Source organism: Sorex araneus, chromosome 8 (genome assembly GCF_027595985.1).
Source record: "Sorex araneus isolate mSorAra2 chromosome 8, mSorAra2.pri, whole genome shotgun sequence".
Classification (NCBI taxonomy): domain Eukaryota; kingdom Metazoa; phylum Chordata; class Mammalia; order Eulipotyphla; family Soricidae; genus Sorex; species Sorex araneus.
The window spans coordinates 8,510,021-8,530,327 of NC_073309.1; the positions used below are offsets into that span (position 1 = coordinate 8,510,021).

General features: G+C 57.0%; 1 protein-coding gene across 1 annotated transcript in view; it reads left to right on the top strand.

Moving 5' to 3' along the window:
* IL34 (interleukin 34) overlaps positions 1–20,307 on the top strand; it is a 52,895-nt gene that overhangs the window by 199 nt on the left and 32,389 nt on the right. The window lies entirely within an intron of this gene.

Genomic DNA, 20,307 nt, shown 5'->3' on the forward strand with positions numbered 1-20,307 from the left:
GACCTGGCCCCACTTCCGTGGCTGTTTTCCCAGACCCCAGTGAGCGGGATGTGGGCAAGACTCAGAGCGTGGGACTCGGTGGCAGAGAAACAGGATCGAGTCTCTGCCCCGGGTTTCGCTTCGAAATCTTGCTTGGCTCTCGTCGGCTTGCAGGGGGAAAAGCCGTCTCAAGTCACCCGAAGGCGTGTGATCTCCCTCTCTGGTCCTTTCTGTCGGGGCTTTGGGCAGGGGCCCAGCCATGGTCGGGGGTGGGTGTCGGGGGTTCTGCTCGCTGCTCTGTTGATGTGTGCGTGAGTCCCCACGTGCCCGAGAGACCTGCCACCACGGCTTCCTTTCTTCCTGTTTTGGTTGTTGGCCTGTGCTCGAGGTGCTCAGGGGTTACTCCTGGCGGTGCCTGGGCACCATGTGCGCGGCGGGGAATCAAACCTGAGTGGGCTGTGTCCGAGGCCAGGGCTGTTTCCGGCCCCTGAGCACTTCTCAGTCACGAAGGAGCAGCCCGTGTTCTTTTAAAGGTGCGCCACAGACGGAATCCCGGAACAGGAGCACATGCCCCGAGCTTGGCTCACGGTTTATTTCAAACACACGTGAGCCATGTGCCTCCAGGTCCCTGTGCGGCTGCCAGCTTACACGCCCATTCCCGGGAGGCTGGATCGCTGCCAGGTGTTTTGCCATTAAACGTTTGACTTCTGTGGACGGCTCTGTGGAAAGAACTTTCTTTGGACCGTTTGAATTTTCCCCCTCTCCTCGGGGTTGATTCTGCATCCAGAATGAATAGTTGGGGCCAAGGGCGAGCACATTTTTGTAGCTCTGCTCCTTGTTCCACATGGGAGTCCGCTTAGTCATAGGAATTGGGAGATCAATTTGCTAATTTCCAGGGGCTTGCGGGGGAGGGAAGGAGGAAAAGCTGTTTTCTCCAGGGATTTTTCAGGAAGGCGGCTGGAGAGGACGGGTGGGGGCAGGAGCTGGGTGCGGTGGCTAAGACTTGATTCGGGGAGCCAGCGAGATGGCTCGGTGGACTGGAACACACTGCCGGAGTGACCCCCAAACACTGAGCCAGTAGCGGCTCAAGAAACAAAACCAAAAGAACCCCCCGCTGGACCTCGAGGGCTGCCCAGAGCTGTGTGCACAGCCGCCCGACTTGTAACATCGAGATCCGGAGCTCTTGGGCACGAGGCATCTGCAAAGCCCACTTAGCACAGACCTGGCACGTAATCAGCACCGGGCTTTCCCCGGCTGTTGTCCAGGCTGGACAGCACTGAGACGGCTGGACGGAAAGACGTGTGGGTCCCCCTCTCCCCCGCGCCTGAGTCAGGCCCAGATTTATGCTCAAGCATGGAGGCTGGACAGGGACCTGCCCTCTGTGTGAGGTCCCCAGGCTCCTGGGGCCCCGGGGCCATCAGATCTGAGGACTGCCGGTCACCCTTCTGGCCACTTTTTTTTTTCTTTTTGGGTCACACCCAGCGATGCTCAGGGGTTACTCCTGGCTTTGCACTCAGGAATTACCCCTGGCAGTGCTTGGGGGACCATATGGGATCGAACCTAGGTCGGCTGCGTGCAAGGCAAACGCCCTACCCACTGTGCTATCGCTCCGGCCCCTTGGCCACTTTCTTTACGGAGCAGGTTTAAGAGTCCCGTAGGCGTCCGTGGACCCACCACAGTCTTCCCTGCAGTTGCTGTTTCCTGAAGACACGGGTGCAAAACAGGGCAGGGCGGACTGGGCTGCAGTGGCGCCCCCTGTGAGCGGTCACTGGTTCCCCCCCCCACACTCCCAGGGTCAGGCTCTGTCTTTGTCATGGGCGCGGTGACACCAGCGCCCGGGAGGAACAGCGTAGAGCAGGGCACTCAGGGACCGTCACTGGGCCGGGGAGAGCTTGGGGAGCTGGGCCACTGCCTTCGCATGCATGAGATGCGCTCCCGAGACCGGGGTTCAGTCCCCAGCACGGCCAGGAGCAGCTCCAGAGCATTACCAGGTGTCGCCCCGCACAGGCAAAAGATGGCAACAAACTCTTGCGTTTTCTCGGGTCCCTGCGTGTGCGGGCGGGCGGGCGGGCTCAGCCAGGCTCCCCATGTGCGCAGGCGGGGAAACGTCCTTCCTTTTCCAGCTGCAGCGTTTGCGGGAAGCAGAGACTTACTCTGCAGAACCAAACGGCGTGAGAATGTGGACCGCAGCGAGAGGAGGGGGTGCAGATTTGGGCCGCCTGGGGGAGCTTGTTTCAGGGGAATAAGTGTTGGAAATTTCCCTTTATTCGAAGGCAGGATGGGGGGGTAGGGGCGAGGCTATTTGGGTCAGACCAGTGGTGCTCAGGGTTTACACCTGACAGTGCTCAGGGGCAGATGTAGTGCCAGGATTCCAACCTTGTCTTGGTTGCACGCAAGGCGAGTGCCTTAACCTCTGGACTACCTCTCCGACCCTTTGTACGCCCCAGGGACTTAGATGGTACCCCCTTAAGTAAATGCAGAGAGTGGGCTTCTTCGGGTGGAGCTGGCCCCCGCGTTTCCACTCCCGGATTCGCGCCCTGCTCCTGTCCCGAGAAACGTTTCTTACAGCTCTTTCCTTTGGGGGCCTGAACAAAGCCGGGAAGGCCACAGGCCGCTGCCCCCGCCCCCGCGCAGGACTCAGGCATCCGGTCTGCAAGGGGCAGAGACGGGCTGAGAACTGGAGTCACGGCCACATCACTCTCCCAAGGGGAGCCTGGGCTCAGGCTGTGCACACATGTTAGGGCTGTGTCCCAAACGGTGGGGGCGGTGACCCCTGGGGACTGAGTCGCCGTAGCCTGGGAACCGCCGCCCCGACGTCTGGGGGACTGCTGGGAAGTCTGCTTCTGGGGACCGCCCTGGACCGCCCTGGACAGTGCTCTCATGAGCGCTGCTCAGGCCAGGGAGGGGACAGGGCTGGGACATGATGGTGATGGGGCAGCGAGGTGGATGCAGGGCACGGCCAGGGACGGTCCTCACTCCGCTGCTGCCTCACGCCACTCCCCGACGCCCCTCTGCTGTCTGTCCAGCCTCCCCTTTCCCAGGCCGCTGGCTGACTCCAGGGCCCTGGGGCAGTTTCATAGTTCCCCAGCGTCTGTTTTTAACCAAACTAGGCCACTGTTCAGTGGCTTTAGGTTCCCATCAGAGCTCCAGAGAACGGAAGCCTACGGCCCTACAGCCCTTGAACCAGGGCCCCCGGCCCCTCTCCCAGCCCCCCTCACCCCTCACTCTCTCTCTCTGACCCCTCAGAGAGCTCAGGGAAGTAGAGTCACACAGGACATGTTCTCCTGCGTCTGATTCTCTCCTGTGTCTTGCCTCTGTCCCTAAGCGGCATCCACTGAGCATGCTTGAGATGGTCCCTCTCTCGGAGGCTGAACGATTTCCCGCCACCGTCTGTGTATGTTTTGTTGGTAACTTTTTTTTTTTTTTTTTGCTTTTTGGGTCACACCCGGCAGCATCGAAGCCAGGGGTTACTCCTGGCTCATGCACTCAGGAATTACCCCTGGCGGTGCTCAGGGGACCATATGGGATGCTGGGAATCGAACCCGGGTCGGCCGCGTGCAAGGCAAACGCCCTACCTGCTGTGCTATCGCTCCAGCCCCTTGTTGGTAACATTTGATTCATCCATTTTTCAGCCAAGGGTTACTTGGGTTGCTCCACACTTTAGCTCTATGAATCAAACGGCTATGAACACCGTGTACAAACATCTTGCAAAATCCCTGTGCCCCGGGCCCGGAGAGATAGTTCAGGGGCCAGGGGTGCGTTTATGGCCCTCGTAGCCCTAACACAGCTGCACCCAGACTTCATACTGTCTGGTCTGGTTGCCTGAGAATTGCTGAGGGTAGCCCCGGGTCCACACAGTGCTGGGGATCGAACTAGAGTCTGCACATGTGGAACAAGTGTCTCAGTTCTAGACTTCCTCTCTAGCCCCTGGTACCGTCTTCATAACAGCTTCAGCTGTGTCCAGGCCTGTTACAGTGACCCAGGGTGCTGATGTGCCATGTTCTTTCATAAAGTAAAAAAAAATTAGTTAGCTTTAAATTTTTTATCAAAGCACCATGATTTACAAAGTTATTCAGAGTCGAGGGTGTGTGTTTTTGTTTACGTTTGTTTGTTTGTTTGGGGGCTATACCCAGTGGCCTTCACGGGTTACTGCTGGTTCTGCACTCAGGGATCATTCCTGGCAGTGCCCAAGGGACGGTATGGGATGCTGCGTATTGGTCATGGGTTGGCCGCATGCCAAGTGAGCGTCCTACATGCTGAACTATTGCTCCGGCCTCCTTCGAGTTGGATTTGAACGTGCCGTGCTCTAGCACCAAGCCACGCCAGGGTCTTCTCCCTCCACCCGCATCCCCAGGTTCCTCACGCCCTCCACAACGGACATGCTATTTTTATATTTGTACAGTTTCCCTCCTAATGTGTGTATGGGGGAGGGATGAACACGCTATTGCTCTCTCCTTGTGGTTCTCTCTCTCTATCTCTCTCTTAGATTTTGGGTCACACCCAGCAAATGCTCAGGGGTTACTCCAGGCTCTGCATTCAGGAATCTCTCCCAGCAGTGCTCAGGGAACTGTTTGGGATACCAGGCATCAACCCTGAGTCGGCCACAAGCGGTTTTCTGGGTGTTTGTTGTTTGTTTGGCCTCCCAAGCCAGGACCAGTGGTTGGGGGAGGCTCTTCTCGGAGATTTCGGCCTACCTGTGCCACCTGCTCCATGTGAGGGCCCTAGGGTGCCGTGCCGGGGACGCCGAGGTCACCCAGCAGTGCTGGGGGCGGGGGCATGTGGTGTCGGGGCTCAAAACAGGCCAGGTGCGTGCCCAACAGCTCGGCCACTCTCCCTTTTGGTTTTCACGGACGGTTTCTCAGGGGTTGGTGCTGCCAGCATCTTCCCACACCGCTGCTGGTGTCCAGCTGTCATCGCAGGAGGAGTCGCCCTTCCCGTCCTCTGCGAGTGTTGAAATCGGATTATTTGCATTTCTGTGGTGAGCGGACGTTCTCCACACACCCGGGATGGAAACCTCACCCTGATGGTGCTTCTCTTGCGGCTCGAGGCGGCCTTTTCACCCTGCCTGGATCCTTTGATGCAGTTTCCCATTTTGCTGTTGTTTATTTTGGTGCTTTTGGACCCCATCTGGTGCTGCTTAGGGGCTTCTTGTTGATTGGGTGCCCAGAGTTACTCATGGCAGTGCTCAGGGAACCATGTGGTGCCGGGGATCGGGTCCCGGTCTCCTGCATACAAAAGATTGCTCCAGTCTGCTGTGCTCTCTCCAGCTCCGTATGTTCCGAGTAGTCTTGCTTGTCCATTTTGCTCCTATCTAAGAAATCATTGCCAACTCCAAAGTCACTAAGCTTTTTGCTGTTTTCTTTTTCCTCTGAGAGTTATATAGTTTGGGATCTTATATCTTGACAAGCCTTTTAATAACCTTTTTGTTTTTGTGATCTGTGTTTATGATGAATATCAAACATTTAGAAAAATACTGCACTGTGGCACTGCCGTCCCGTTGTTCATCGGTTTGCTTGAGCGGGCACCAGTAACGTCTCCGTTGTGAGACTTGTTACTGTTTTTGGCATATCCAATATGCCACGGGGAGCTTGCCAGGCTCTGCCGTGCAGGCAGGATACTCTCGGTAGCTTGCCGGGCTCTCTGAGAGGGACAGAGAAATTAAACCTGGAGTTTGCATTGCAAGGCAAACTCCAGTCCAGAAAAATACTAGATGAGGGAATTCCGCTCTTCTCTGCACCCGCTGGGTATTTACTCGATGGTCACAATTCACCAGGAAACTCTCCAGACTTATGTCATCAGAAGCTGTGACCCAACTCCCCTGGGGTGCTGGGACTGGCAGATCTGGCTCTAAGGAACCGGGGGTGTGTCTAAGACGCCATATCCGGCACCCCCTTTGTTATTTGTTGTTGCGATGTCCAGGAGGTGCATATGGGAGTGGGGGTTCCCATGCATACTTGGGGTGCACTAAAGATGGCCTGCTTGTGACACCAAGGGATGCCAATGGCCTTTGGGGGCTGGTGCTCAGCCACGAGCCTCAGTGCTGGGAGACAGCGCACTCAGGCTTCTCACCAGCAGGGCGGCGCTCTAGCCTCTGTGCAGCCTCTTGGGTTTTTCTTTTCTTTCTTTCTCTTCGGGTCACACCTGGCGATGCACAGGGGTTACTCCTGGCTCTGCACTCAGGAATTACTCCCGGTGGCTGTGCTCGGGGGTCCATATGTGATGCTGGGATTTGAACCCAGGTCGGCTGCGTGCAAGGCAAACGCCCTACCCGCTGTGCTGTTGCTCCAGCCCTCTTGGTTTGTTTTTTGTTTGTTTGTTTTGGGCCCCAGCTGTGCTCAGGGCTCACTCCTGGCAAGCTTCTTGGACCATATGGGGTGCTGGGGATCAAAGCTGGGTCGGCCATGGGCAAGGCAAATGCCCTGGCCTTTGTACTGTCTCTCTGGCCCCCACAACCTCTGTCTCGAACACGCTTCGAGGAGAGGCAGCTGCTCTTGTGTGTCCTCACACACCCGGCTGAGTGTGCTCAGGCCTGTACTGGCTCTGTACTCCGGGCGCCACTCTGGGTGGTGTTCAGGGGACCATGCAGTGCCCGGGACAGGACAAGGTTGATTGTATGCAAGGCAAGCGCTTGGCCTCATGCACTGAGGTCCCAGCTGCCATTTTTTTTTTAAATTTAATTTTGAGGAGCTTTTCTCAAAAAGCAGCAGTGCTCAGAGTCTGGGGGTTAATCCAGAGATGTTCAGCCAGACTCAGGATGGCTGCTGGAATCTAGGGCCTGGCCATGCGGCACCGTCAGAGCCAACAGTGCTCAGGGGCCTCCCGGGCTGTTGGCGCTGGGGCCACGTAGAGCCCCTGAGCCCTGGGTTCTCCCCCAGCTCCAGCTGCTGGCATTAACTTGGGACCAAGTCTCTGTCCACCTCCCCACGGATGTGCATGGAGAGACTGTCCCAGGCCTCCTAGGAGCTGCCTGGCACGGGACCTGGAGGGGGCTAGGGGCCCTCCTCACTTCCCCACATGCTCCGCCCTGAGCTCCGCCTCCACTCTGGCTCTGGTAAGTCTCTGTATAGATGTGAGGCTTCCTTCAAAATAACCCCAGGGGATCAAAGAGATAGCACAGTGGGGGGCTGGAGCGATAGCACAGCGGGTAGAGCATTTGCCTTGCATGCGGCCAACCCGGGTTCGAATCCCAGCATCCCATATGGTTCCCTGAGCACCTCCAGTAGTTATTCCTGAGTGAAGGGCCAGGAGTAACCCCTGTGCATTGCCAGGTGTGACCCAAAAAGCAAAAAAAAAAAAAAAAAAGAGCACAGCGGGGAGGGCGCTTGCCTAGCACGCAGTCGACTGGGGTTGGATCCTCGGCATCCCATATGGTCCCCTGAGCACTGTCAGGAGTGATTCCTGAGTACAGAGCCAGGAGTAACCCCTGAGCACTGTTGGGTGTGGCAAAAAAAAGAACCTGGGCTGGATAATGCCGAGGGTAAGACACTTGCATGCAGCCAACTCTGGCTCAATCCTAGCACCATGTGGTCCTTAGAGCACTCAAACCAGAGTTGGTCACATGCCAGGCAAGCCTGAACCCTTGAACTACCTCTCTGGCTCCAGAAAGCATTTATCTCTTTCAGGAAAGTTTTAGTTTTTTTTTTTTAAATAAATGATATTATGGTATTAAAAGTTTTATAATACCCCCACCTCCCCAAACCTGACTCAGGATGCCTTATGAAGATCTCGGGGTGCTGGTATGCCTGTTGATCAGTACTGAGAATGACCGGAAATCCAGTTGACCTCTGGGTTATGCCTAGATCATGAACACACAGTAACAGTTCAGGCAGAATCCTCTCCCTCAAACTCTCTCAGACAGAATCCTCTCACACAGAGAGAATCCTCTCCCTTAGGCAGAATTTTCTCCCTCAGACAGAATCTTTTCCCTCAGACAGTATCCTCTCCCTCAGACAGAATCTTTTCCCTCAGACAGAATCTTCTCCCTCAGGCAGAATCCTCTCCCTCAGACAGAATCTTCTCCCTCAGACAGAATCCTCTTCCCCAGACAGAATATTTTCCTTCAGCCAGAGTTCCCTCACGCATACATATTTCTCCCTCTCAAACAGACAGAATTCTCTCAGAAAGACAGAATCCTCTCCCTCAGAATCCTCTCAGACAGACAGAATACTCTCCCTCAGACAGCAATCTCCCACACAGACAGAACCCTCTCGTTGCCCTCCCACCACCACCCCCAGCCCCGCAGTTCCACAGTGGCCTGTGACTGTGCTCTTTTTCCTCATCCAAAATGTCATGGGGTGAGACTCATGTGTGTGGTCTTTCCAGACTGGCTTCTTTCACTTAGAAATATGCATTTTTTAAGGTTCCTTTTGTGGTATTAAAGACCATTTCTCTTCAGCCCCGAATAATGTTCCTTTGTATGGATGCACTCTTGTTTGCTCATTCATGTATGGAGAGGTTTCCGGGGGCCTTCAGTGGGGCGATCATGAATCCAGCTCTGGTCGATCTGTGTGTGCAGGTCTGTGCGGCTCCAAGGGGACAGTCTCTGGGAAGACTGAAGTTGGGCTCTGTGAGAAGCTGCCAGACTGTCTTCGAAGTCAACGGACCATTTTGTATTCCCACATACAGTCAATGACCATCCCCATATCTCTGCGTTTCTTTCCTTTCTTTTTAAAAAATTCCTCTTCCCTGTCACTACTGAAGTGACAGAGAAGTGATAGCACTTAATTGTGGTGCCAGGACAGTAAGTGGCAGTGCCAGTCTTGTGTGGGGTCTTGCCACAACCGGGGGCGCTTGGGCTCACTCTAGCAAGACCTCCCTACCCCACACGCAGGGCAGAGGTCACGCACAGGGGACCTTCCCAACAAACCAGACAGGGCGACGAGCCTCCCCCGGCTCAGGTGGGAGCTGGTGCGGACCTCTCTGTCTGGGCTGAGCCCCTCCGCCTTGCCTCCTTCTGTCAGGAATGACCTTCGAGTTCCTGAGCTGCAAACAGCCCCTGAGCACAGGCAGACTGACAGAAGCCATCCGAGGACTGACTGCAGATGTGCCCACGATGGTGCAACGTCGGGGAGGGGGAGCAGCAAAGTTGGGGGGTGCGGTGGCCTTGATCCGTTCAAGCACCCTCGGGTTTGGTGGGAGCAGGAGGGCTGTGTGGAGGCACGGGATGTCTTTGTCATGTCTCACGTGTGCCAACGAGCTTGCATGGAGCACGGGCAGAGCCAGCTGCAGAGCCAGCCAGAGCCCGCGGAATGCCCCACAGACAGCCCTTGGCAGCAGCGTTCAGAGCTGAGCATGTCCCACGACCCTGCTTCCTGCCATGTAGCTCAGGGGGTTCAGAGGTGCCGCGACAGGGATAGTCACACCGTGTTACTGTAGAGGTCACGGCTGCAGTGGCCCGGGCGTTTGTGTGGGTTGCTAGCTGGAGGCAGGCTTGGTCCTTAGCAGCTGGGGAAAATGCACGGATAAGGCAAGCAGCTGGTTGGGTTCCTGAGGGGGCTGGACGCCACGGTTGCCCCATCACTGCCCTGGACACTGCAGGCCAGACTCCACATGCCCCACGAGGGTCCTTTCCCCCTGAGATCCTGGAATATTTCTGGAAGTTCTGGAACTTTCCTCCTGGCTCAGGCTGGGTCCCCGGGGGAGGGGGTGCTGAGCTGTGTCTCCCCCTGTCCTCGAAGGCGGTGAAGCCTTTTCTGGTCCTGCTGCTGGGCGTCCGCACCCCCCTCCTGTGTCCCACCGCCCTCGAGGTCTCTTGGAGCTTTCTCAGCTCTTGGCCTCGGGGTCTTGCTCCCCTTGGTGCCAACCCACGTGTGTTTTCACCTGGGACACAGGGGAGGGGACCTCGAGAGTCACAAGTGAACAGAGAGCGGAAGTGACTCTGAGGCCGGGCTGGGGGAGCCTCTGTGTTCTGACTGAGGGCCAGGGTCTGTGCAGGGGACAGATGTGACAGGGAGGTGGGGATGGGCCTGGCCAGAGGGTCCCCCTCTTGCCCGCATCTCTGGACATTGCGGGGCAGCCAACCAATAGCCGGGCCCCGGGCCTCCCGGCACTAGTCTCTGCGAGCCGGGCAGCGAGCCAGTACTCGGCGGCCTGAGTTCCAGCAGGGCAGAGCGAGGGGCGCTAAGGGACCACCGCTCGCTCCTGCTGGCCACAAAGCACAAGTCCAGGTTTATGTCGCCTCTGGAGGGAGAACCGCAGCAGCTAGGAGAAGCCACAAGACAACGCCTGGCGTGGGCAGGGACCTCCCAGCCCCTGTCCTTGGGCCCAAATTCAACTGGCAGGAAGCCAGGCCAGGAGCGTGCAACGTGCGTGTGTGGCCGAGAGAACCTCCCCCTCTCCCCCCCTCCCCTAGCACCTTCTCTTCCCCTCTGCCCCACCAGGCGGGAGGGAAGCGTCATCGCTCCATTTTACAGACGGGGAAAGTGAGGCCTCCAGAAAGGAGCCTCTTTGCCGCCCAGGGCCCAGGCCTGCCAGGAGAGGTCAGGGCTGTTTCCCGGCCCCCTGCGTGGGTTCTGGCTGGGGCCCCACGCTTTCCCCTGCAGGGGCACAAAGCCTCTCTGTTCCCCGAGAATTCCATGTCCCATTGTTTCCCACAAGGGGCATTCCTGAATTGCTAAAGATCGTTGTGCCCAGGGGCTGGCAGCCGGTCAGCTGCGCTGGCTCTAAACTAGGCTCTGGAAGGGCATTCCAAGGGGCTGAGTGGGCACTCTGCGCATGGGGGCCCTGGCTGCCGTACGTGGCACCTCCGCAGCCCCAAACCCAGAAACTAAGGCTGCCAGGTAAAACTCTGGATGGAAGCTGCTCCCGGTGTGGAGCCAGGCGTGGGGGCAGCTGGAATGACGGGTGCAGGGTGCAGGTGTGCTGGGGGCACGGACTGAGGGAGAAGGAGGGGAGGCTGGTGGGGAGAGACAGGGCCGGGTTCCCCTGGGAGCCTCTTTGCTCTGTGAAATGGAGTGCTGTCTCTGATGGGAAGGAAGCCCACGGGGACCTCTCTGAGGACAGACACCCCTCAGTGGGAGAAAAGCGAGATGGAGCCGGAGCCATAGGACAGTGGGGAGGGCATTTACCTTGTATCGGCCGACCTGGGCTCAATCCCAGCATCCCATATGATCCCCCAAGCACCACCAGGAGTAATTCCTGAGTGCAGAGTAAGTAATTCCAGAGTCAGGAGTAAGCCCCGAGAATTGCCTGGTATGCTCCTCCTCCACCCAAAAAATAAAACAGAAAGAAAGAAGGAAAGAAAGAAGGAAAGAAAGAAAGAAAGAAAGAAAGAAAGAAAGAAAGAAAGAAAGAAAGAAAGAAAGAAAGAAAGAAAGAAAGAAAGAAAGAAAGAGAGAGAGAGAAAGAAAGAAAGGAAGGAAGGAAGGAAGGAAGGAAGGAAGGAAGAAGAGAGAAGGAGAAAAAGAGAAAGAAAGGAAGGAAGGAAGGAAGGAAGAAAGAAGAGAGGAGAGAAGGAGAGAAAGAAAAAGAGAGAAAGAAAGAAAGGAAGAAGAAAGAGAAAGGAAGAAGGAGAGAAAGAGAAAGAAAGAAAGAAAGAAAGAAAGAAAGAAAGGAAGGAAGGAAGGAAGGAAGGAAGGAAGAAAGAAAAAGGGGGAAACCTCTTTTCCTCCAATGGGAATGTCCACACATCTGCAAACTTTTCGTTTGTTTTTGGTTTTATGGGGGGCCACACCTCGATGCATTGGGGTGGGGGAACAGCTGCTCCCAGTCTAGTGCTCACGGCTTCCATAAGGGGCTGGAGATGGAACCCAGAGCCTCACGCATGCATGTCAAGTGCTCTTCCTGGCCACTCAGCCTAAGCTTTTCTATTCTCCTCCCCCCCTTTTTGGGTCACACCTGGCGATGCTCAGCAGTTACTCTGCACTCAGGAATTACTCCTGGTGGTGCTCGGGGACCATATGGGATGCCGAGGATCAAACTCGGATCAGATACGTGCAGGGCAAGAGCACTACTGGCTGTACTATTGCTCTGGTCTCAAAAAATTTATTTCTCTCTGGGGGCTGGAGCAATAGCACAGCGGGTTGGGCGTTTGCCTTGCACGCGGCCGACCCGGGTTCGATTCCCAGCATCCCATATGGTCCCCTGAGCACCGCCAGGGGTGGTTCCTGAGTGCAGAGCCGGGAGTAACCCCTGTGCATGGCCAGGTGTCACCCAAAAAGAAAAAAAAATTATTTCTCTCTCTCTTTTTTTATTTGGTCACCAGTGAAAGGACAAAGTGGCTCATGTGTGGGTTTCAGGCATCACAATGTCTCAACATCCGTCCTTTCACCAGTGTCAGCCTCCCTCCCCCAACGGCCCACATGCCTAGTTTTTCTTTCTTTTTTTTTATGGTGAAAAAATGCATTTAGGTACCCAAACTATTTAGATGATTCCAACTTTGTGTTTGGTTTTCAGTTTTTGGGCCACACCCAGAGGTGCTCAGGGATCACTCTGGCGTGCTGAGGGATGCTGGGGACCAGACCCAGACTGCCGCGTGCAGAGCAGGCGCCCTACCCGCTCTGCTGGCGCTCTGGCCCCGCAGCTGGACTGCTGAGATGATCCCAAGCCCCCGAGTCAGGAGCCAGCCGGGCACGTGACATCTGTGCCCCAGGCCTGACCACACGCATGCCGCAGAGCTTCTCCACGGTTTCGCCCAGTGCTGGCCGGCCAGTGAGCACAAGTGTGTGTCTTCTTCCAGGCACTTGGAACCGTTTGTTTACTTTTGGCCTCCCAGAGGCGCTCAGGGGCCCGGGGGTCTGTTCTGGCCATACTCGGCGCAGCTGGGCTCGAGCACAGAGATTCAGTGCTGTTTGCTCTTCGGCCGGTCACTCGGTACCGGGGATAGAAGTCGGGGCTGTCACAGGCTCAGAGCCAGACACGAGTTCCAGCGCTCCAGGCTCAGTGCTGCAGGCCTTGCTGCCCCCCACACACACACCGCAGGGCCAAGAGAACGGCCCACTTCCTGTGCTCTTCGTGGCTCCACCCCCCATCCGACTCCCTGCAAAGACAACTCTGCTCGAGGCTCCTCTAAACTGGGGCCTGCGGCGCCTTCTCCATGCTCTCTTCAGCATCTTGACGTTGCATGTCACCTTGTGTTTCCTTGTATTTGTGCTTCCTTCTTTTTTTTTTTTTGCTTTTTGGGTCACACCTGGCGATGCACAGGGGTTACTCCTGGCTCTGCACTCAGTAATTACTCCTGGCGGTGCTCAGGGGACTATATGGGATGCTGGGAATCGAACCCGGGTCGGCCGTGTGCAAGGCAAATGCCCTACCCGCTGTGCTATCGCTCCAGCCCCTTGTGGTTCCTTCTTTCTCTCGCCGAGCTCACCTACGACCTGTGGCAGCTTTATTTGGTGCTTAGGGGCTACTCCTGGATCAGGGCTTGGTGGGGGGCTTATCCCTGGTGGTGCTTGGGGAGGTTGTTGAGGACTGAACCTGGGGCTCCCACATGCAACACCTGAGCATCTCCCGTCCTGCCATGGGTGACTCGTACCCACTAGCCTGCTGGTGGGCGTCAGTGAGGTGCAGGAAATAGAAGCCGGGTTGATTCCTTGCAGGTTGCCTTGTGTCCTGCTAAACCGGCTCAGCGGGCCCCAGGTGTGAAGGCACGTCTTTTACCTCTTTGCTGTGAATTGCCCATAGGGGGCAGCGCCCTGTGGGGTGAGGTGAGCCCCCACTTGGAGCAGGAAGAGGCCCATGGGCGCAGGTTGGGTTTCAGCATAGGGGGAGATGTGCACCACACCGCGGGGGGTTTCTCTGGGGGGGGGCACATTCTGTGGTGCAGGCAGGGAGACTCCCAGCGATGCTTGGTGAACTGTGAGGGGCCAGAGACGGACTCTGTGCTTCATGCTCATGCTTTGAGCTGTCTCCGCTCTGACGTTGCCTCAGCCCTGAGGTTGTTTCTTTCTCTGTTTATGCTACCAGGAGGAATGTTTTTTCTCGAAATAGATAGATATCTAGATATCTTGTCTGCGAGGCGCTCCAGCGCTCCGGGTTTGCTCCTCGTTCTGTGCTCAGGGGTGACCCCTGGTGGTGCTTGGGGGACTGAGATACGGTGCCAAGAACTGAACAAGGCACCTTCCCTAGCACCATCTCTCCAGCCCGTAATGACTCATTTTGGGCGGAGGGGGTTTGGGCTGTGCCCGGCTCTTCTCAGGGCTAACTCTTGGCCTGGCATCCAAGGTTCATTCCTGGTGAGTCTCAGGGGGAAGTCTGCGGTGCCAGGGGTTGAACCCAGGTCAGATGCCTGCGCCGCAAGTGCCCTGCCCTCTGCTATGGCTCCAGCCCCTTTCATGATATGTTTCCAAGTGGCAGACCAGCTTGTCACTTCTGGGGCTACAATTGTTAAGAGACTAGGACACGGATCCAGGTGCCTGCAGAGCACCCTGGGCCTTTCTATCCCATTTTCACCTAATACGTATATGTTAGTTTTTCACAGTGCTGGATACCGAGGCAGGGCCTCACATGCACCAGGCAGATGCGTGTGTGTTGCTGGAGTCCGGCACGGGACCTCCATGCCACCCGCCATCTCCTTGGCTTTGCTCCCCGCCCCTCCCGAGAGGCCTGTGCTCATCCAGAGGGGTCCGTCCTCCCTCCCTGAGAACACAGGCCTGGGGCACAGGCCCCACACAGGGACAGCCGGCCTGCAGCCCTCGGAGGGGCTCCAAGTGTCCCCCACGGTGAGGCCATAGGTGGCCCCCTCCTCCCCAGTTCAGTGAGTTTCAGTGAGTTGCAGGCCCGGCTGCTCAGGAAGGCTGGCAAGGAAGCGTCCAAGCAGCAGGTCCCACGATCCGAGTCTCCCCTCAGTGGCTGCGTGTCCCCCTGGCCTGGTCAAACTCTGGCTTGTCTTGGCACCGGGCTGGGAGACGCTTCCAGGGGAAGTGGGGCCCGGGGAGAATGCACGGAGTCTGCACGAGTGCCGGGGCTGGCACGAGGGAGGTGCAGAGGGTCGTGCAGGACCTCCCACGCGTCAGCGGCAGCGATCACCCTGGACCCGGGCAGAGAACGCGTCTGCGCCCTCAGGAGGGGAGTTGGTGCTGGCGCGGCTGCCCGTGCCGCGTGGTCACAGTGCCCGCTGGGAAGGGCAGCTAGGAGCTCCTTGCTCGAGGGTCGGGATCCGCACACCCCCTGGTCCTCCCTGAGAGGTTTTGGGCTTTTTGGTTTGTTTGTTTGCTTGTTTTTGTTTTGGGGCCACCTCCGGCAATGCTCAGGGGTTACTCCTGGCTTTGCAGCCAGAAATTACTCCTGGCAGTGCTCAGAAGACCATATAGGATGCCAGGGACGGGCCCGGATGGAGCACAGGCAAGGCCACTGCCATCCCCGCCGTAGTATCACTCCCGCCCCTCCCGAGAGGCCTGTGCTCGTCCAGAGGGGTCCATCCCCCGAGCGCACATGCCCTTGCTCAGCGTGACCAGCACAGGCAGGACATGAAAGCGGCCAAGGAGAGACGCCTGCCTGCTCGCCCAGAGGGGCACGGGGGTTCCCACGAGCTTCTGGGCTGCGCTGCTCGGCTCACGCGTGTCTCCTTCTGGGGAGGAGGGGGGAGGCCAAATGCATTCATTCACTCACTCTTTTTTTTTTTTTCTTTTTGGGTCACACCTGATGATGCTCAGGGGTTACTCCTGGCTTTGCACTCAGGAATTACTCCTGGTGGTGCTCGGGGGACCATATGGGATGCTGGGAATCGAACCCAGGTTGGCCGAGTGCAAGGCAAACGCCCTCCCTGCTGTGCTATCGCTCCAGCCCCTCACTCATTCATTTGCCAGATGTGAGAGGCCCCTGGATGCCCAACCAGAGCCTCACACAGGTGACGATGGCGCTAACGGGAAGGATGCAGCTGTGCGGCTGTCTGGGATGGAACATTCTAGCAGAGGGAGCGGCCAAGTCCTTCAGGAGGCGCCCAGCTGGTGGGTCACTGGGAGGTCAGTGTGGGGACAGTGGGCGGAGGTCAAAGAGGGGTCACCTTGCAGTCTGTGTGGGGGAGCGGAAGTGCGGATCCCAAGCTCTCCTGGAAGCAGCCCCCGCCCCCCCACACACTGCTGTGTTCCCCCCTCCTTGGCGGTTCGTGGGGCTTGTTGTTTGGAGGCACGTTCGTGGAGTTGTGGGCGCCCGCCTCGTTCCCCCCGTGGCTGGTTTCCGGGGACGAAGGTGCTGCCAGGAACAGCAAATGCCACCTGCCCCTGCAGAGACTCTGAGCTGATCGGAGACGGGCGGGGGTCCAGGATGGGCGGCAGGGCGGGTGCCCGAGGGGAGCCAGGGGCCCTCCCCGCTGTGCGGGCTGACTCCAGAATGCTTCAGAGCCTCAGGCCTGGTCCAGCGCAGTCCTCACCCCGCCTCCCTCGGGGGGTGGCGCGGGGGGGGGGGGCTCAATCTCTTGGACCACTTGTCTTCAATTTTGGGGAGGAGAATGAGGCTCTGAGGATTAAAGCAATTTGACTGAGATCAGACAATTATTAATCCCAGAACAAGGATTGAATCCAGACAAACGCCTGGAAGTCACTGGCCTCACCGCCGGATGGCAGGGCCAAGCGGACGCCTCTAACCATGAACTGGGGCCATGAACCCGGATCCTAGGCTCTGCTTCTGAGAATCTGGGGTGCCTGGCTTTAGAATCCGGGATTCCAGGAAACAGCAGTTCTTCCTTCCCTCCTGGAAGTCGGGGAGATTCCCTCACACCCGAGGGCTTCGCAGATCCAGGTGGAACCCTGAGCCCGGCTACCTCGCAGGGGAGACCCCTCGCCCCGATTCCTGCAGAGAATGTGGGTCCGAACGCCTCATCTCTTGGGATGAGAATAGCCCACACGCTGACGCCTGAGGCCCCTCCCCGAAGCAAGGGAGACTAAAAGACGTGCCTCCGAGCCTCCACAGAGCTGTGGCCCCAGCTGGCTCAGCCCTGCACCCTCAGACATGTGGAGGCCACCAGCCAAGCCTGCAGCATCCTCGGTGTCGCTGGGTTGTGGGGTCTCGCCTGGGCCCACTCCCCAAGAGTGCTGGGGACCTCCAGGGTTACCCCCAATGACCCTGAGGGTCCTGAAGTGTTGGGGCTTTGCTTGTACCCCAACATCTGTGCCAGCTTCCTGGCCCCAACACTGTAGTGGGTTTGGGAGGTCCCGGGGGCTGCAGCTTTTCTGTCCCACCTCCGTGGGTTACCTGGTTGGATGGGCTGTCCCTCCTGGCTTCAGAGCTGAGCTGTCGGAGGTGGGGTGGCTGGTAGGGAAGGGGACCCAGTCCAGAAAAAACCACAGGGGCTGGAGCGATAGCACAGCGGGTAGGGCGTTTGCCTTGCATGCAGCCGACCCGGGTTCGATTCCCAGCATCCCATGTGGTCCCCTGAGCACCGCCAGGGGTGATTCCTGAGTGCAGAGCCAGGAGTAACCCCTGTGCATCGCCAGGTGTGACCCAAAAAGCAAAAAAAAAAAAAAAACAAAAAAAAAAAAACAGAAAAAACCACAGCACCCAATTGGAGAGAGAGAACAAAAGGGAATACCCTGCCACAGAGGCAGGGTGGGGTGGGGGGGAGATGGGATTGGGGGGTGGGAGGCATGCTGGGTTTATTGGTGGTGGAGAATGGGCACTGGCGAAGGAATGGGTTCTCAAACATTGTATGAGGGAAACACGAGCACGAAAATGTGTAAATCTGTAACTGTACCCTCACGGTGATTCACTATTAAAAAATAAATAAATAAAAAAAATTTAAAAAGTAATAAAATTTTTTAAAAAATAGGAAAAAAAAAGGGTTTGATCTACAGCTCATCAGTGAAAGCAGCAGCGGAGACCCAGCAGCCCGGGGAGCTGAGTTCAGGCCCCTGGGAAGCAGCTCCTCTCAGGGAGGGGGGAGGGGCCCGGCTGGGTAGGTCCCCAAACCTGCCAAATGTGAGAGGGGTGCAGCCAGGTGTGAGGCGCCAGATGCATCCGCAGGGGCCCCCATCCCTGTCCTTACTACGGGGGAGCTCACTCCCGTTTCCTCGGGGCCCCCCTCTGTGAAGTGGGTGAAACTGGATGGACCGTCCAAGGGCGCGGCTGCTTAGACACGGAGGAGCTGCCTAGAAACGCGGGGGCACGGCCCTACCCCAGACTCGAGCCCCACAACACTGCGTTTGAACACGATTCAGCTCATTTGGGAGCTTGCTGGAAGTGCATGTGGGGGCAGGGTGGGGAGGGCTGCAGGGGCGGGGCCAAAGGCTTTGCAGTCCTAGATTGAGTCTCGGCCCTGCTTACAAGCCCCAGAACACAGCGAGGAGTGACCCCCAAGCACTGTTGAGAGTGGCCCAGCCATGGGGGCTGGGAGCGATAGCACAGTGGGTAGGGCATTTGCCTTACACACGGCCGACCCGGGTTCGAATCCCAGCATCCCATATGGTCCCCTGAGCACCGCCAGGAGTAATTTCTGAGTGTAGAACCAGGAGTAACCCCTGTGCATTGCCAGGTGTGACCCAAAAAGCAAAAAAAAAAAAAAAAGAGAGTGGCCCAGCCAGAAAAATGCTGATTCACGGACCCCGGACCTATTGAATCCTGTGCAGGGCAGAGAGGAGCGGGTTCGCTGTGCCCGGGATGATCAGGGGCGCTCTGTTGCCTCCCGGGTGCTCACTCACCTCTCCTCAGCGTCCGGGATGTCTTGTCTTTATCTCTTCTCCATCAGAGAGAAAACTACATTTCTGAACTTCAGCGCGCTGCCCGAGGTCTTTCTCGCTCTGTCTGCCAGAGCGGTATGGACACGGGATGCTTCGGGTTAGTGCTCGTGGGCTTATCAGACAATTATCCCCCTTGTCGATATCTGATGCTACCTGGTTAGAAATGACCGAGGCTGCTGGGATGGGGGCCAGGGAGATCTTAACTGCGTTTGGCGGCAGCTAAGGAGCTTATCAACAGTAGCTCCTCTCTTCGGTTAATGCTTTGATTGGATCAGACATTCATTCGTGGTTGAAAGTCGTGAGAAAGGACTCGCTCGTTGTATTCCACTCCTGTTCCACGGGGGTAATTAACCCCGTGGCCCTCTGTCCCGCACCCCAGGTCACTGTCTTTGAGGTCCTTGGGTGGAGTGTGTTGAGGGCTGATCCTCAGGACTGCTGGGGAATTTCCTGACCCACGGCCACCTCATCACCACAGCAATCTCCGGAGTCCAGACTTGCTCTACTGCCCTGCCGGGAGGTTCATCGGAGAACAGATCTGGGGGGTTCACAAGTGTGGGTAGTGCTGGGGCTCGGGGCCAGGGACTCACACATGAGACCCACAAGCTCTGCTACTGAGTCATATCCCTGGCCCAAAAGGCATCTTGCAATGCCAGGGGTGACCCCTGCCAACAGTGGTGGAGGGCCGCTCCCTGTGGTCCTCAGGGGACCTGGTGGCACTGGGGAGTGAACCCAGAGTTCCCACATGCAAGGCTGAGCTCCGCCCCCTCCAGCCATCTTCCCAGTCCAACAAGTGTCTTTCTTTTTTTTTAGATTTTTTTTTTTCCTTTTTGGGTCACACCCAGCGATGCACAGGGGTTTCTCCTGACACTGCGCTGAGTGCGCTGGCAGTCTCTCACCTGGGACCATTATGGGATGCCGGGGATTGAACACGGGTCGGCCTCATGCAAGGCAAACGCCCTACCCACTGTGCTATCGCTCCAGCCCCAGATATCTTCTTTAAAGGCGGCGCTATTTCTGCGAGGTTCTGACCAACAAGTCTTTCACACTTTACAGTGGATTATTTTATTTCTGAGAGTGGTTTTGGTTGGTTTGTTTAGGGCCATATCTAGGATTATACAGGGCTTACTCCTGGCTCTGAATTCTGGGATCACTCCTGGCAGGGCTCACGGGATCAGATTGGGTGTCAGGGATCAAACCCGGGTTGGCCATATGCAAGGCCTATCTTCTGTGTTACTGCTCTGGCCTTGGAGTGAACTGTTCTAACACGGGGTCTCCTTTCACAAACATGCCCACACATTCACAATGTAGCTTCGTCGGCTGTGTTGACCACAGTTTATTTAGTATTATTTTAATTTAATAGTTTTGCCCTCATCTGGTGGTTCTCAGAGGCTACTCTCAGCTCTGTGCTGAGGGCCGCTCCTAGCAGTGCTCAGGGATCAGGTGCTATGAAGGTTTGAACTGGGTTCACTGCACACAAGACAAGCCGTTTGGGTCCAGAGCAAGAGTAAAGCAGCTTGGGCACTTGCCTTACACACGGCCAACCCAGGTTCCATCCCCGGCACCTTATAGAGTCCCCTGAAAACCACCAGGACTAATTCCTGAGCCAGGAGTAACCCCTGAGCATCACTGGGTGTGACCAAAAGCAAAACCAACCAACCAGACAAACAAATAAAGCAACACAAGCCCCTGGGGCCAGAGTGACAGGATAGGGGGTAGGTAG